This window comes from Benincasa hispida, chromosome 3 (genome assembly GCF_027475165.1).
Source record: "Benincasa hispida cultivar pf3 chromosome 3, pf3_genome.v1.1, whole genome shotgun sequence".
Lineage (NCBI taxonomy): Eukaryota > Viridiplantae > Streptophyta > Magnoliopsida > Cucurbitales > Cucurbitaceae > Benincasa > Benincasa hispida.
Genome location: NC_143480.1, coordinates 76637381 through 76654613, shown reverse-complemented (window position 1 = coordinate 76654613; position 17233 = coordinate 76637381).

The following is a 17233-nucleotide window of genomic DNA, read 5'->3' as shown; positions in this document are numbered from 1 at the left end:
CTATTGTGGCCTTTCTGATTATCTTGCGCTGACTGATTGAATCTAGGTGAAACAATTTTGCTTGGTTACTGCTGCAAATAACTCTGATCGCTCTGCCGATTTCCACCCTATGAAAAATTTGGATGGTTATGCTATCCTGGATTATATGTGTTGCTGAAGGGGTTATTCTTTACAAAGAAAATAGATTAAGAGTTTAAAACACATGTCGAAGCTATGCGGCTCACCGCATCCCACACATCCTGTAGCCGTAGCTTGAGTTATTACGTTGACTTGACTCATATTGCTCACGCTAGCATTAACTTTGTTCATTACCATTGCCTTAAGTAAATTTGTGACAGTGGTCATTTGCGTTGAAAGACCATTTGTTGAATCTGATTTTGACGCTATTCTTTCCAAGGTTCTAGATCCAAAGTCATCGTCCACCCATTCGTTCATGCAAATTCTAGTTTGAATTTTTTGGCCTCAGTATAGGTCTTGTCCATTAGGACTCCTACAGCTGCAGAATCAGCTACTAATTGCAATGGCTTGTTTAAGCCATCATAGAACATCTCCATCAGTGTACAGTCTAGTAGGCCATGGTGTGGACAATTTATGACAAGCTGCTTAAATCTGATTCATGCGTCACTAAGGGTCTTTGAATCTTTTTCCTTGAAATTGGTGATGTCTTGCCTGCGTTGAGCATTGACATTCGGTGGAAATAATTTTTGCATGAATTTCTCAACCATACCATGCTAAGTTGAAATCTCGCTAGGCTCAAGGGAATAAGCCCATTGGTGAGCCTCATCCCACAGAGTGAAAGGGAACAATGATATTTGAATTCCTTCTGCACTGATTCCAAGAATCACAAAGGTGTTACACATCTCCATAAAGCTCTTCAAGTATGCATGCGAGTTTTCTTTAGTTGTACCTCCAAATTGACCAACTGCTTGAATTATCTATAACATAACTGGTTTCATCCCAAATTGTGTTTCATTGAAATCTGGGCACACAATCCCTAGAGTAAAATCATCTAATTTTGACTACGCATAGTTCCTTATCTGTTGGGATTGATATCCTAAATCTAGTGTATCTCGTGGTTTGTAGTTTTTTTTAACACAAATTATTTATCTAATAAAATCATAGGTATTTTATTTGACATTTAGACAACATTAATTCAATCCAATAAACTAAGATCCAAGGTTATATGATGTCACTTGAACAATATGTGGTTGAGATACAGGTGGTTCATGTTCAAGTAATAACCTAAAAGATCTGTAGTAAATGAATGAAGGTTAGGTACCTTGTCCTGATAACACTACGGATACGACCCACTTTGTAATTGTGACATGAGATGTAAGTGTTACAAACAATATGAACCATATTGTTCATGTAAAGACATGTGAGTGGGGGTATCCTGTATAAAAGATTTTATACATAGATTGAACCACGAAATGATTAGTTTCTTTTTATTGAAGGAACTCGAGTGAGGAGAACCTTGAGCGGAAGCAGATCGACCAAATTCCATTAATTATTAAATACAAAATTTATAGTAAACCTATAAATAGATATGCATTCAAAAATAAATTACAACATGCTTTATAGAGAAATTTGGTTTCAAGAAACCTCACATTTGAAGAACATTTCTTCAAGAAATCCCTTGTACAAGCCATGAACGAAACTCCTTCCTCATTGATCTCCTTCTTCACGCACGGACATTACCAGTCGAGAACCCTTTGTATTTTCTTTTGGGATTAAAGGATTCAAGCAGGAGTTGTGGGCTTTACTTGAATCATTGGAAGAGGGAAGGAGATCGAGAGGATGAGAAGTTAGTTTCTTCAGAGAATCTTTCTCTTTCAGAAAACTCTTCTCTTCTGTGAGAATTCTTAGGGAGAAGATGATCCCATCAACTTCTTTTATCACACATTAGTTTTTTTTTAGAGAATGTGGAGAGGGAGTTATAACTCCTTCCCTTTTTTTTTTTTTTTAAATCAATTCCAAATAAATTAATATATATATATATATATAACTACTTTATTATATATATACATTATATGTTATATCAAATATAACATATAGCCTATAGTTGTATATTGGATCAAATACAACATAAATTATAGATTTTACTCTCTCTCAACTGTACATGACATTTAATATAAATCACATTTATATTAAATCCACTTTTATGAATCTCATCCATATGATATTTGGATCATATTCAAGTATTTTATTCCTTTAATATAAATCATATTTATATTTAGTTATATGAATCGCATTCATATAATTGGTATTCGAAACATATTCAAATTCCTCCCATATATAATGTATCAAATACATTATAATTAATTATATCATATATAATTAATTCCCTCAAATAATTTGAACACTTCAAATTAATCCAAAGATTAAGTCCCTGTTGAGCTAAAGTAGGAACCTTATGGACCTGTAGATTGAATCTCTAATGTTTTAGGCATATACCCAAAAGTTCTCCCACTTGTCCTAGTTTACAAACTTCGTAGACCTAGACTCTGTAGGTGACCTTCAAACACTTTAGCCGTGAGGGCCTTTGTAAAAGGATTGACAATGTTTTGCTCAGAAGATATTTAGGTCACTACAACGTCTCCACAATGTTCAATGTCCCAGATCAGATGGTATTTGCGCTCAATATGCTTGTCACGCTTGTGGCTTCTTGGTTTTCTTGAATTTGCAACTGCACCACTATTATCACAATATAGGGTCATAGGTAGATGCATATTTGGAACGACTTCCAAACCTGTCAAGAATTTCCTCAACCATACTGCTTTCTTAGCTGCTTCACATGCAGCTACGTATTCAGCTTCCATTGTAGAGTTCATAACACAGTTTTGCTTCACATTTCTCCACACTACTGCTCCTCCATTCAGAATGAACATTGAAACCGATGTAGATTTTCTTGCATCTTTATCGGTTTGAAAATCAGAGTCGTGTATCCAGTAAGGATCCAATCCTTAATACCATACACGAGCATGTAGTTCCTCGTTCTTCTAAGATACTCGAGGATATTCTTAACGACAGTCTAATGATCATATCCAGGATTGGACTGATACATACTAACTATCCCTACTGCATAGCATATGTTAGGTCTAGTACATGACATTGCATACATCAGGCTCCCTACTGCAGAAGCACAGGGAATACGTACGTCTCATATCCTCAACCTCTAGAGGTGTCTTAGGACATTGATCCTTTGACAAATGAATTCCATATCTGTAAGGTAACAGACCTCTTTTGGAATTCTGCATCTTATACCTAGACAATATTTTGTCTATATAAGCTACTTGAGACATGGCTAGTGTTCTGTTCTTGCGGTTCTGAATAATCTGAATCCCGAGAACATACTGCGCATTTCTAAAATCTTTCATTTTCAACTGCGTTGTTAGCCATTTCTTGATGTCAATTAGGTAACCTACTTCATTCTCAATGAGTAGAATATCGTCAACATATAAAACTAAGAACGCTATAGTAGAATTGGCGATCTTCTTGTAAACACAAGGCTCGTCAACATTATGTTCAAAGCCATAAGATTTGATCGTAGTATCAAATCATATATTCTAAGATCTAGAAGCTTGTTTCAACCCATAACTGGATTTTTGAAGCTTGCAAACCTTTTATTCTTGACCCTATGCAATAAACCCTTCTGATTGAGCCATATAGATACTCTCCTCAAGATCGCCGTTTAGAAAGGCTGCCTTGACATCCATCTGCCAAATTTCATAGTCATAAAAGGTGGCAATAGATAAGAGTATTCTAATCGACTTAAGTATAGCAACAGGAGAGAAAGTTTCTTCATAGTCCACTCCCTCTCTCTAGGTATAACCCTTGCCACAAGTCGAGCCTTAAAAGTCTGTACTTTACCGACCTGGTCTCATTTTCTCTTGTAGATCCACTTACAACCAATTGATTTACATCATTTGGTTGATCTACAAGTTCCCAAACAAAATTGAAGTACATAGACTCCATTTCGAGGTCCATGGCTTTGACCCACTGATCACAGTCCACATCTTTTATCGCCTGTTTATAGGTCGAGGGATCCTCTATGCCGTCATCAGGTATGACGACTTATGTTTCTGTTAAACCCAAGTAATGGTCAGGCTGATGAACAACCCTCCCACTACATCGAGGCATTCTCAACTCTTGAGAAGGATTTGACTGACCAGATGTACTAGTTTTATCTACTACTTTATTAGATGAACTAGCTCTATCTGTAGCGTCTTTGGAAATTTCATTCAATACTAGTCTACAGTGAGGTTGATGACTTCTTATGTGGTCTTCCTCTAAGAATGTGGCATTTTTCGATACAAATACCTTATTCTCTTTTGCATCATAAAATAGACCACCTTTTGTTTCTTTTGGATAACTTACAAATAGGCATAGTTTTGAATGACGTTCCAATTTTTTAGGATTTTGCACCAACACGTGTGCCGGGCATCCCCAAATCCTAAAGTGACGTAAACTATCTTTACGCCCTTTCCATAGCTCATAAGGTGTTTCTGAAACACTTTTAGATGGAACGTTATTCAAAATATAGACAACAATCTCTAATGCATGTCCCCAAAAGGAATCAGGTAACTCAGCAAAGCTCATCATTGAGCGAACCATGTCCAACAAGGTTCTGTTTCTTCTTTCAGATACACCGTTCTGCTGAGGCATATTAGGTACAGAGAGTTGTGACTTGGTTCCGTATTCTATCATATAGTCCTGGAATCTTAAGTCCATGTATTCCCCACCTCGATCTGATCGTAGTGTCTTAATTGTTTTACCTAACTGGTTCTCAACCTCAGCCTTATATTCCTTGAACTTTTCAAAAGAATCAGACTTGTGATGCGTTAAGTAAATATGACCATAACTTGAATAATCATCAATAAAATTGATGAAATATTCATACCCACCTCGAACTTTGACATTCATCGGTCCACAGAGGTCCGAATGTACGAGCTCTAAGGGTATTGTGGCTTTGAGACCTTTTCCAGTAAAAGATCTCTTAGTCATTTTTTCCTCAAGACGAGACTCACATGGAGGTAAAGAATTGTCTTTTAAATGATTTAGGAGTCCATTCTTAACCAATCTTTCAATCCTATTGAGATTTATGTGACCAATTCTTAAGTGCCATAGATAGGCATTAGAAGAAACTTTTTGTCTTTTATTCTGAGTTTCGACTGTTCTAAACATCTCAGTATTTAAGACAAATTTTGCTTTAGTTGGTCTTAACTTATATAAATTGTTTTCAAGTATAGCAGAACAAATTTGAATACCTTTTCTGAAAATGAACGCTTCATTAACTTCAAAAGATATTTTATACATTTGTTCCATAATACAACCGATAGATATTAAATTCCTCTTCATAAGAGGTGCATACTAAACATCTTTAAGTATGATATATCTATCGTTGAAAAATAACTTCAAGTCTCCCACTGCTTCGGCCGAGAAAACCTCTCCTGTTCTAACCTTGAGGGTGATCTCGCCTTCTTCATGTTTTTTCAGGAACTAGTTTCCTGAAAAGAGAAGCAAATATGATTAGTGGCTCCTAAATCCAATATCCAGGTTGAGGTATCATCCTCCACTAAACATGTCTCACCAACTAGTAAATCATATTTACCTTGTGCTTCTTTCAAGGCAGGGGCCTGAAGACATTCCTTAGTTAAGACAAATCTTAGATCATCTATTATTAGAGTTGAATTCAGGTTGTTTTTCCATGTTGAGTAATTATCGCCGTTTAGTTTCTCGGAAGCTAAGAGTTGATCTAAAGAGCTAGTCATGCTGAAATGAAAAACATATCCTTTTTAGTAAAAATATTAATCTTTTAAATCCAATCAAGTTTAGCAAAAATTTTAATAATGTACCCTTCATTATTATATTTTGCAACGATATTTCAATGGTTTAGAATAACCTCCACCGAGGGGTGATCGACTATTCCTAAGACTATCTTGACTAGATACTATCACAAGAATAAATCTTATTCCTATAGTAACTCAGTTATCGCTACTTTGGTTAAGAATTTACTAACACTTAGTAATTCTTGTAAGTGTGACCCTCCATTTTCAGACCTCAAAGATCGGAATCATTATGCTCCCGAAGTTGGAAAGACAAGAATGAAAACGGATCTGAGAGACCCTATCTATTTCTAGAGTTCGTGGAGTTCCGAATCCTATAATACAGCCCTCCGATTGGTAAGGTCGCTCCAGGGCAGACATGTAGGCGAATTATAGGAATCTCACGGTGCGACCTAATGGAAGAGACCGTAGGATGTGTTGACACACTTTCTTTTCCCACTTACTATGAATAACTTCCCTTATTCACCTTGGTATTGACTCATGCAAACACTCTCCGAATGGAGTCCGCTCCCAGGATGGCCCAAAGCCAAGCATGAATCTCATGGTGTGAACTCTTAGGGATGCTAGAGCTAAAAGTACATTACTTATCTCTAGCTGAAGTGTTCTAGACGGTTAGGGTATAGAATACTTAGCGATACATTTCAGCTAACTAAACATATCCTAAGTCTAGATGATTCATCTGAGTATAACTTTTATACTGGATTTTTAACCTACAATGTCTAGGTGATAAAAAAAATTTATTACCTCACACCGCTCACGCATGCTCATAAAACTGGTTTAACCTAACTCAGACTACAGCTCGATCTCCAGGTAGTAGGTGTTCCGTGAACCGTCAACTTAAAAACCTTCAACCTTATTCATCTTATCTGACTTTTTGCCAAGATCTTGCCGGGTGAGTTTTCTTGTAGATTCGGTTTTACAAGATATTGACCTATTTTCTATGAAAATTGGGATTGCTCGATGGTTAACCCTAAATGAGCATGCATCTTATCTTTATTATAGATTTTAGAAGTCTAGGTTATTTTATAACAATTATAAAATAAATTATAACAATTATAACCTTAGAGCATTCATCTATAACATGCTTCCTCAATCAAACATGCTTTAATATAACACTTATATTATGCTCTAATACCATATGATGGAACACGAGACATACGCAGTGAAATTACGACCTAATTACACTCTAATTGCTTTTAAATTAAAAGAAAATAGCATGCAATTTGAAGGAAAAATAATAATTAAAATTACATTTGAAGCTCCCAAAAACCGCTTTTCCTCGTTGAATCTCGACTCGAACTCTTCCGGACCACCACTAGAGTTGACCTACTATCCTCTGGACTCAGAACGGGGTTGTAGGACCCGGTGGATGAAGAAAACCGAGAGAGAGAAAAAGATGGGAAAAAAATGGAATTTTGGTTTTGGGTTTTCCCTTTTTTTAGCCCAATTTTGAAAAACTATTTGGCAAAATTGGCAAAACTTTTTTCATTCAAAATGAAAGCCCATTTTATAGAAAAAACCATGCAACAATTGCATGAACGAACATCCATAAAAACCCAACACCTATAATCCACTATCTTAGTGGGCTTAATGTCTCCACTATAAGCCAACACCTAGCCCACTATTTTGTTAGTAGAATTATCCAACAAAAGTTTGGATTTTCCCACTAACTTTAGTCAAAGGGCAAAATAGTCATTTGACCAAAGTCAAACTTTGACCAAAAACTCAACATTTTGAATTTTTATGATTTTTCCGTGTTGACTAATTTTGACCTCCCGAGCATGAATCCACATTCATTTTCTCGAAATTCAAATCACATTTGAATATAAGGTCGGTCAAAGTTTGACTTTTCAAAGTCAAAAGTCAACTCTTTGACTTTTTACATCTTTGACCATTTCCATTATTTTCGAGCTTCCGAATATGAACGTATTCATATTCTTGATATTTAAATCACATTTAAATATTAAAGCTGTATCTCTAAACTGAAAAACCCGACCACAATATCACATATACTTGTCGGTTTCTCTCTTTTCACCTAATTCGAACAATTCGAATTATTCTATCATACTGTTCTAAGTTTATTCCATATGAGCTAGTAGGGGAACCTAATGAACCTATAGATCATGGGCTCCAATGATCCGAGATTAGCTAGCTAAACTCTTTAGACGGAGCTAATCAACATTCATTAACTAACGGGTCATTCCATTATAGTCCCATAGCTGCACTCCACTCACTATAGATATATTTGTGTCCATTTGATATAACCATGATTAGTAAGTTAATCCTTCACAGGTTGTTCGTAATCTCGGCTGGGTCATAAAAACCGTTTTACCCCCGAGACTACATCTTATTCCTTAAGTTCCACTGATCCTCTAATGAACAATTGGTTTAAGGTCCAACTTATAAATAGAATCCCTCTCGGGATAAGGAGAGGGTGGGGCCCCTTGTTCAAGACCTAAATTCAGTACTAAAGGGAACAACCTATCTACTATCCCTATAACGGGTAGGAGTGAATTCCGTCTTGCATCCTATATTCCCAGCTATCCACCTAATCTTACCCCTGAAATGGGAGGCTTATTGGGCCAGCGATGATGAGTTGCCCTCACCTATGCAAATCTAAGAATAATTCCGAGTGAACAGGAGTTCATAGTTAGCTCAGGATTAAGATTAAGTTACCTAGGTCATCAATTAACGAAATAGTTCGTTTTATACATAAAACGACATTTAGAACATAAAAAGTGGCTATTTCATGGTTCAGTCTTATGCAAACTCATTGCATAGGATGCCCCCACTCACATATCTCTATATGAACGATTCAGGATCACATCGTTTGTACTAACTACAAAGTGGGATGCATCCATAGTATCCCCAGAATAAGGCGTTCAACCTTATTCATATACTATAGACCATTTTGGCTATATATTTGAACTTGATCCACATTTATGTCACTACATAAAGTTCAAACTACATTAAATAGCCTCAGGACCTTAGTTTATTGGATTCAAGATTACAATTTCAATAACAACTTTATCGAAAAAAAAAAAACAGACTATGTTTATTAATTTACAAACTACGAGTTTTAGGACATAAAATCCAACATATTTGACCCTCTCACTGTTTTTCTTGCAACGATCAAGGCGAACGATTGCGGAGGCGTTACACAAAGAAGCAACTTATCTTATTCCATCACCGCAATCCAAACAAGATAGATCGCCACAAAGTAGGATGCGCCAACAAACAATGCGGGCAATAGCGCAAATTTGGGGGTTGTACTCTTCCTTGACTTTATTCCAAATTCTGCACTATCGCATCGCATTTTAATCTTGAAAGTTTTATCACCGCATCCTCTTTGATTACTGCAATCATTTAATATTGATAAATTTAGTAAGTCGCCGCATGAGTTCTTTGCCAATTACGATTTCAATGATGAAACACATGCTTCTATTTTTTCGTATACACCAGAGTCAACTTAATCTTAGAAAAATCACCTCATGAAATATTTCTAGAAGTTAGTGGTCTGCTAGCTTTCTTTCAAACTGACCCTTTACCAAACTTTCCAAGAACATCGCATGACTTCTTTCAATCTTTTGGCAATGAGGACATTGCCGCATTTTAAATTTGGGGGTGAGGTATTTATTTTCGACCTTGCTATTTTGAAAAAAAAAAAAGAGAAGAAGAAAAAGTGGAAAATTTTGAGAATAAAAACTCCACTGTCATTGCAAGGGGAAAAACCATGTTGATAAGAGTTAAGTTGTGAAAGACACTTATCCGTAGTTGGATGTCCGCATGAAACATATGGGGGCTAGCCAAAACGAAAGTAAGTCGCCAGGATCAACGTATAAATAAATGACCGCAACTACACTGCCAAGTAGGTATGAGTTTAGTTTGAGAAAGAGCGTCTTGCTTGTAGTTGGATGTCCGCATGACACACATGGGAGCAAGCCAAAACGAAGGTAAGGCACTTGGATTAGCACAAGGTCAGAGAAAAAAAAATAACAATGTCAAAAATATGCAAGGATAAAATCATTTTACACCCCAGTGAAATTTTTTTTTTGTTGAAATAAATCATGCGATGTCATGGAATCTAGTAAAGCCTTTTGAAGGTTGCAGTCCCTAGGTCTTAGAAATATTTTAAGAAGAGACTTAAATAAGAATCAAGGAAATTTTGGTGTATAGGATTTAAATGAAGTATCCTTGAGAAATCTAGGAAAAGAGATTGCGGTCGACTTGCTAAAGGAAATCTTTAGCTTATGCTTGAGGACAAGCATTGTTTAAATTTGCGGGTGTGATAACGGACAGAAATGCACGTTATTACAGTGCTAAGTTATTAAACAATGAAGGTTTGCGTTGATAAAATATGTTAGATTGTGTCCAAAAAGCATTAAAGTTTATAACATTGCGGTCGCATGCGTTTATCACATAAGAACAGTTAACTTTGGTATTTTTATGCTGAATATGCGTTAACGCAGGGCGAAAAGCGCGATCACAAGAAATCAATGGTCGAGCGCAGCATTACCGCAAGGCTTTGCAGTGATTTGTGCTCGCAAACATCTGCTCAAGAAGGATTGCTGCATAGAGCCGACGCAACTTGGTGGGTGCATCTAGGTGAAAAGCATAATTAATCACGATGGGACAGAAAGCTGATGACGGTCGAATCCGAATTAAGTTGACAAGTCGCTAACGATAACAAATACACTCAGCTTTTCGATGACAAATATTTGGCGCTTCAGTTAGAGAATTAAAGCCATCCCATCTGTGCAATCATAAGAGAGAAGCCATTTTTCACCCTGAAGCTCTATAAATACCAAAGGCATCCTTCAGAAAAGGGGTTCAGTTAATTCAGCAGTTCAACAAGTTTTTGTTCATAGTTCAGCCTTGTCCATAGTTTTCTTTTATTTTTTAAGAAGGTGGAGTGAGAGAAGAGAAGAGACGCTGGAAGGTCGCTCAGGGCAACTCGAGAGAGAACCCGGAGGCGTAGAAAGAAAAGAGCGGGCCGACCCTCGCGAGAGAGAGATTATCTTTTGAACAAGAGAAGAAAAGACAGTGAAAAAGCCTGGGAAGCAAGAGATTGCTACCATGCTCTTTATTCTCTTCTTGCATTGTTATTTTGTACTTCAACTTTATATCTATACAACGGAAGTTCTTATTCTACATTTGTTCACTCTCTTAGCATGCATGAGTAGCTAAACTTGTCGAAGGGGTTGAGAGGAACTAAGCTAACATGACCTAAGATCTTCATTGCGTGCGATTATCTTGTTTTATGCTGTGCCCAAACTCTTTAGAGCTACTCGAGAGAGAGTCTAAAGAAAGAACCTAAGACTTGAGAGAGCTAGGTTAGAATCTAGACTCGAGAGAGCAAGATTAATTCTGCATAAACAAGAGATAGGGACTTAGAGATAAGTTCTATTTGCCAATATGCATCGCATGCACCCTAGAGATAGGTTGTGATATTATGTGGCCACCTTGTTTATGTGTGTGTCATTTTGTCATCGCATGGATAAGAATAGAGGCTTATGTGTAGGTCCTATAAACTTATCGCATATATCGTATGCGTTCTAGCATTAGAATCCATAGCATTCTCATCGAGAGATGGTTTACTATTGTATGTGTGCTACATGGTCGCATAACATGAACACATCCTAGGAAGTGTTAGTCGAACCTTTCTCAACCCGTTCACCGCATACTCATCGCATCTTCCGTTTTATCAACTCTTTTCGAAACTCCACCGCATTTATTTATTTTATTACCGCAACCAACAACACCAACACCAAATTATTTATTATATTATTATAAATATAAATGATAACCAACTTATCATACTATATTTATAACCTATAGTTTTAATATTTCATCTCATGAAACATACAAACCATAACTCTTTTTCTATTCCATGGCACTTAATGTAAATCTCATTTATATTAACTCTCCACTTGATGTATCTCATACACCATACTAATCATATCATATATAATCGAATTACCTCTTGAATTTGAACATTTCAAATCAATACCAAGAACTGATCCTCAAGTTGAATCCATTTAGCTACCAAGGGAACCATATGAACTTGTAGCTCGAAGCTCCAACGATTTGTGAATAACTGACTAAACTCGTTAGTCACGGGATCCACCATCCGTTAACTGCCAGACATTTCACTAAAGACCGACAGCTGAACTTTCCTAACTACAGATATATTATGTGTCCATCTTAACCAATCAATGATGTGACGACCCTTCACAGATCGCTCGTAAGTACAACTCGGCCAATAACCATTATGCCCCTGTAGTTACATCTAACTCTTTAAGTGCCACTGATCCCTCTAATGAACATAAGTCATAATCCTACTATGACTGAGTCCTTTTTTCCAAAGAGAAGTTGTGGCCACTATGTTCAAGCCCCGAAATCAGCCCTTGTGGGAGCAGTCTATCTACTTGTAGGATTGTATCGATAGCAGCGGAAGGACAAGGATCATCTAAGCATTCAAATTCACTAATTTTGGCATAATATAATGCATTCTTCTGCAGAAAAATGGGTTTCAAGACATACCTCTTGTAGAACTTCTTCAAAGCTCCTTCTCCAGCTGCAATCTTCTCCATATCTTATTGTAGACCACTTCAAGATCTTCCCCACTATTCTCTTGGTGCTCTAGATTGAGTTGTGGGACTCAAAACAAGTTTGAATCAAGAGATGAAGGAGAAAAGCTCACTGTTGCAACCTTATTGAAGAACCTTTCTTCAAACCAGTTTTTCTCTCAAAACTCTTTTGATTGCATGCCCGATTTTCACTCCAATCTCTTCATTATAAGGCAGATCAACATGCAAAGAGAAGAGCTGTAGAGTTGCAGCTCATGCTTGGAGAAGACAAAGGCAAGATATTGTAATATGTATGAGCTAGTTCAAAGATGGATAATGGAAAAATCCATTTTTCCATTTTGTGTTTTTGTTTTTCAATTTTCCAATTTTCCAATTTTATCTAAAAATCAAATTTTGATTTAAAAAATCTATTTGATTTTAAAAATGAAAAATTAACTAATTTCATAAATTAATTATTAAATAAAACTTAATTAATTTAATATCAAATATTAAATTAATTTTAACATATATTCATCTTTATATATTTAAATATTTCTCCTATTCCGTTTAATTCTAAAATTAAACATAATTATATCTCATATAATTACTAATTTCCTTAATTCTAATTTGAACGTTTCAAATTAACTTATCACGTTATTCTAGAGCTAGTCCGTTACGAGTTAGTAGGGGGACCTCGCGGACCTACAGATCATGGGCTCCAATGATCCGAGATTAATTGGCTAAACTCATTAGACCAAATTAATCTCCATTCATTAACTAATGGGTCCTTCCACTAAAGCCCATTGTTGCACGCTCCTCACTGTAGATATATTATGTTCACATGATTTAACCATAATCAGCAAGTCGACCCTTCACAGGTAGTTCATAATAACGGCTAGGTCAAATATTTGTTTTACCCCCAAGATTACGTCTTATTCCTCAAGTCCCTACTGATCCTCTAATGAACAACTGATTTGTGATCCAATCACCAAACCAAACTCTTTCAGCCCAGTGAGAAGGTGAGGCCCCTTGTTCAAGACCTGGATTCAATACTTGAGAGAACAACCTTTTTCCTATCCCTAAATCGGGTAAGTGTAAACTCTATCTTGCACCCTATGTCCCCAGCTATCTATCCAGTCTTACCCCTGAAATGGGAGTCTTATTGAGTCGACGCTGTTGAGCAAACCCTCAACTATGCAAATCTAAAGGCAATCCCAAATAAACAGAAGGTCATAGTTAGCTCAAAATTAAGATCGAGTTACCTAGGTCATCTAGGTGAAATAATCAGTCTTAAACAGTAAACAACGTTATAAAGTAAAAGTGATTTATTTCTTGGTCCTGATCTTATGCAAACTCATTGCATAGGACGCCCCCACTCCTCATGTCATAACATGTACAAATTAGGATCACATCGTATGTAGCACTTTTTACAACTCTTTGTAACAACTACAGAGTAGGCCGCATCCAATGGTGTTATCAGTATAAGGTGCCTAACTTCATTCATGTACCATAGATCATTTTGACTATTTACTCGAACCCGATCCACTCTTATGTCTCCACATAAAGTTCAAGTACTCATACAATAGTCGTGGGTCTTAGTTTATTGGATTTAGACTTTTATACAATTTATGAGATCAATAACAAGTATATTGATAATAGAAAATGTTTATCATTTTACAAACTGCGAGTTTTTAGGACATAAAACCCAACACTACTTACCCCTGCTTCGGGGAAGAAGTGAATTCCATCTTGTGTAATTGGCAACTCCCATATCAAACAAGTCCCCAAAAAGGTAATGTTGAGTTGGCATTCTGGAAACTTTCACCCATACTAATCAATGACCACCTTCAAAGGCAGGAGTTCCCAAAACACTCAGGATTGAGGTCATTTCACCTATGGTCGTTTAGGTGAGATGTAAGTCACCAATATCAATGATGTTATATACATAGACTAGTCATCTCGTGGTCCAGTCTTATACAAACTCTTTGTATAGGATACCCACATTCGCATGTCTCCACATGAATGATCAGGATCTACCATCTGTAGTAGTTTACAACACTTGCAAACCTTTACAAAACGGGTCATATGCGTAGTGTCACCAGGATCAGGTATCCCACCTTAATCTTTATATTACAGACCTATTTAGGTTATCAATTAAGGTATGATCCACTTGTATATCTCATATACATGCTTAAGTTTACATAAGATAACCATGAACTTTGTTTATTGGATATAAGTAAATGCCAGAATGAAATAAAACTTATTTTATTCATAAACAATGTGTATAATTACAAACAACGAGACTTCAGGAGAATTAGGACACCAATCCTAACATTCTTGAAGATTATAAAATAGACCACCTTTTGTTTCTTTAGGGTATCCTACAAATAGGCATACTTTTGAGCGTCGTTCCAATTTCTTCGGATTTTGTACCAACACATGTGTCGGGCATCCCCAGATTCTGAAGTGACGTAAACTATCTTTACGTCCTCTCCATAGCTCGTATGGTGTTTCTGGAACACTTTTTGGAGGAATCACGTTCGAAATATATATGGAAGCTTACACTACATACCCCAAAAGGACTAAGGTAACTGGGCATATATAACTCATCATTGAACGAACCATACCTAACAAGGTTCGATTTCTCCTTTCTACTACATCGTTTTGTTGTGGTGTACCAGGTGTAATGAGTTGGGATTGAAGTCCATGTTCTACTAAATAGTTTTGGAGTTGTAAATCCATATACTCGCCACCTCGTTCTGATCGAAGGGTTTTAATCTTTTTACCTAATAAGTTTTCAACTTCTGTCTTATACTCTTTGAACTTTTCAAGAGTTTCAAACTTATGATGCATTAAGTATACATAGCCATATCTAGAGTAATCATCAATGAAACTGATGAAATACTCAGATCCTCCTCGAGCTTTAACATTCATTGGACCACAAAGATCTAAATGTATTAATTCTAGAGGTTGTTTAGCTCTAATACCATTTACTGAAAAATATCTTTTAGTCATTTTATTCTCAAGACATGATTCACATGGAGGTAAAGATCTTTTTTCTAACTGATTTAGATGTCCATTCTTTACTAATCTCTCAATCTTGTTGAGATTTATGTGTCCAAATCTTAAATGCTAAAGATAGGCTTTCATTTCTTATTTTGAGTTTCGGCTATTTTAAACATCTCTATGTTAAAAATAGCCTCAGTTGGTTTTCATACATATAAGTTATTTTCAAGTTTAGTAGAACATATTTGAACACCTCTTGAACTAATGAACACTTCATTTATATCAATAGTAACTTTATACATATGTTCTAATAAACAGGAGACAGAAGTTAAGTTCCTTTTCATCTTAGGTACATAATATACATTTTCTAACAAAATGTACGATTCTCCAAAAATTAACTTGATATCTTCCACTGCTTCAGCCAAAATGACTTCACCTGTCCCACTTTGAAAATCATCTCATTATTAGTCAGCTGCCTGCAAGAACTAGTTTCCTGAATGAAAGTGCAAATATGATTAGTGACGCCAGAATCCAGTATCCAAGTCAAATGAGAACATTCCACAACATGTTTCTATTACAAGTAAATCAGATTTATCTTGGTTTGCCCTCTTAGCTTTCTTTTCTGCAAGACATTTTGGGCAATTATGTTTCCAATTCCCATCTATGTTACAATGGAAACATTTTCCTTTTGCAACTTTTTTCTTGCTCTTTTCAGCAGGAGTCTTCTTTTTCCCTTTTACCTTCTTCTTCATTTGGATACTTTTATCCCTTTAAGGACCAAACTTCTTTTTTGAAGGTTTTGTTCTCAATGTAGATCCCTTCAGAAATTTCTTTGGGTAACAACATTTGCTTCCCCTTCTTTATTTTTCATTAAAAATTGATAAGTCTGAAGTTCAATTAAGAGAGTTATCAAATTGTAATCAACCTTATTCGTTACAGCGTTAGTGCGAAAAGTTAAGAAGTTCTTCAGAAAAGATTCCATGATCATACTAACTTGACTTTTCTCGTCTATGACTGCCATTCGCTTCCGCAATATTAAAGTGGGCCATCATGTCCAAAATGTATTCTCTAACAGAGGTCCCTTCCTTCATGCAGAAATTATAGACGTATTTTATAACATCGTGTCGTATTGATAATGACGGCTATCCAAACATCTCTTGTAACGACTCCATGATCACTCTAGCAGTGATCATGGTTTCATGCTTTTTAGTAAGCACATCAGATATGCTAGCTAAAATGTAGACTCTAGCTTTTTCATTAGTGTTGATCCACTTGTCATAGGCATCCTGAACATTTCGGCTTGCATTTGAACTGGGAAGAGGAGGATATTCCTCTGTTAAAACAAATCTCAAGTCATCAATAACTAGTATTGTATTTATGTTTGATTTCCAATTTGAATAACCCTCACCATTGAACTTGTCTGAAGCTAGGATTTGAATTATCAAGTTTGACATGTTGAAACATAAACAAATTCTATCAGAAAAAACATTGAAATCCAATTTTAGAAAATGTAATAATTTACCCATATTTTTTTTTATTTGCAACGATACCTGAGTGAGTTAGAATAGATGCTACCGAGGGGTAGTCAAATACTCCTTCACTAAAGCAAGACATTCTTGACTAAATACTAACTCCAAAATAACTCTTTATTCTATTAGTTTTAGTTACCATTTTTTTATCAAGAACTTACTAACTCTTAGTAACTCTTGTAGATGTAGCCCTCCATTTTCAAATTTCATATAACAATATGAACAAGCTCCCGAATTGGACGATAATGTTCAAGATGGAACTAAGAAACCCTATTCATTTCTG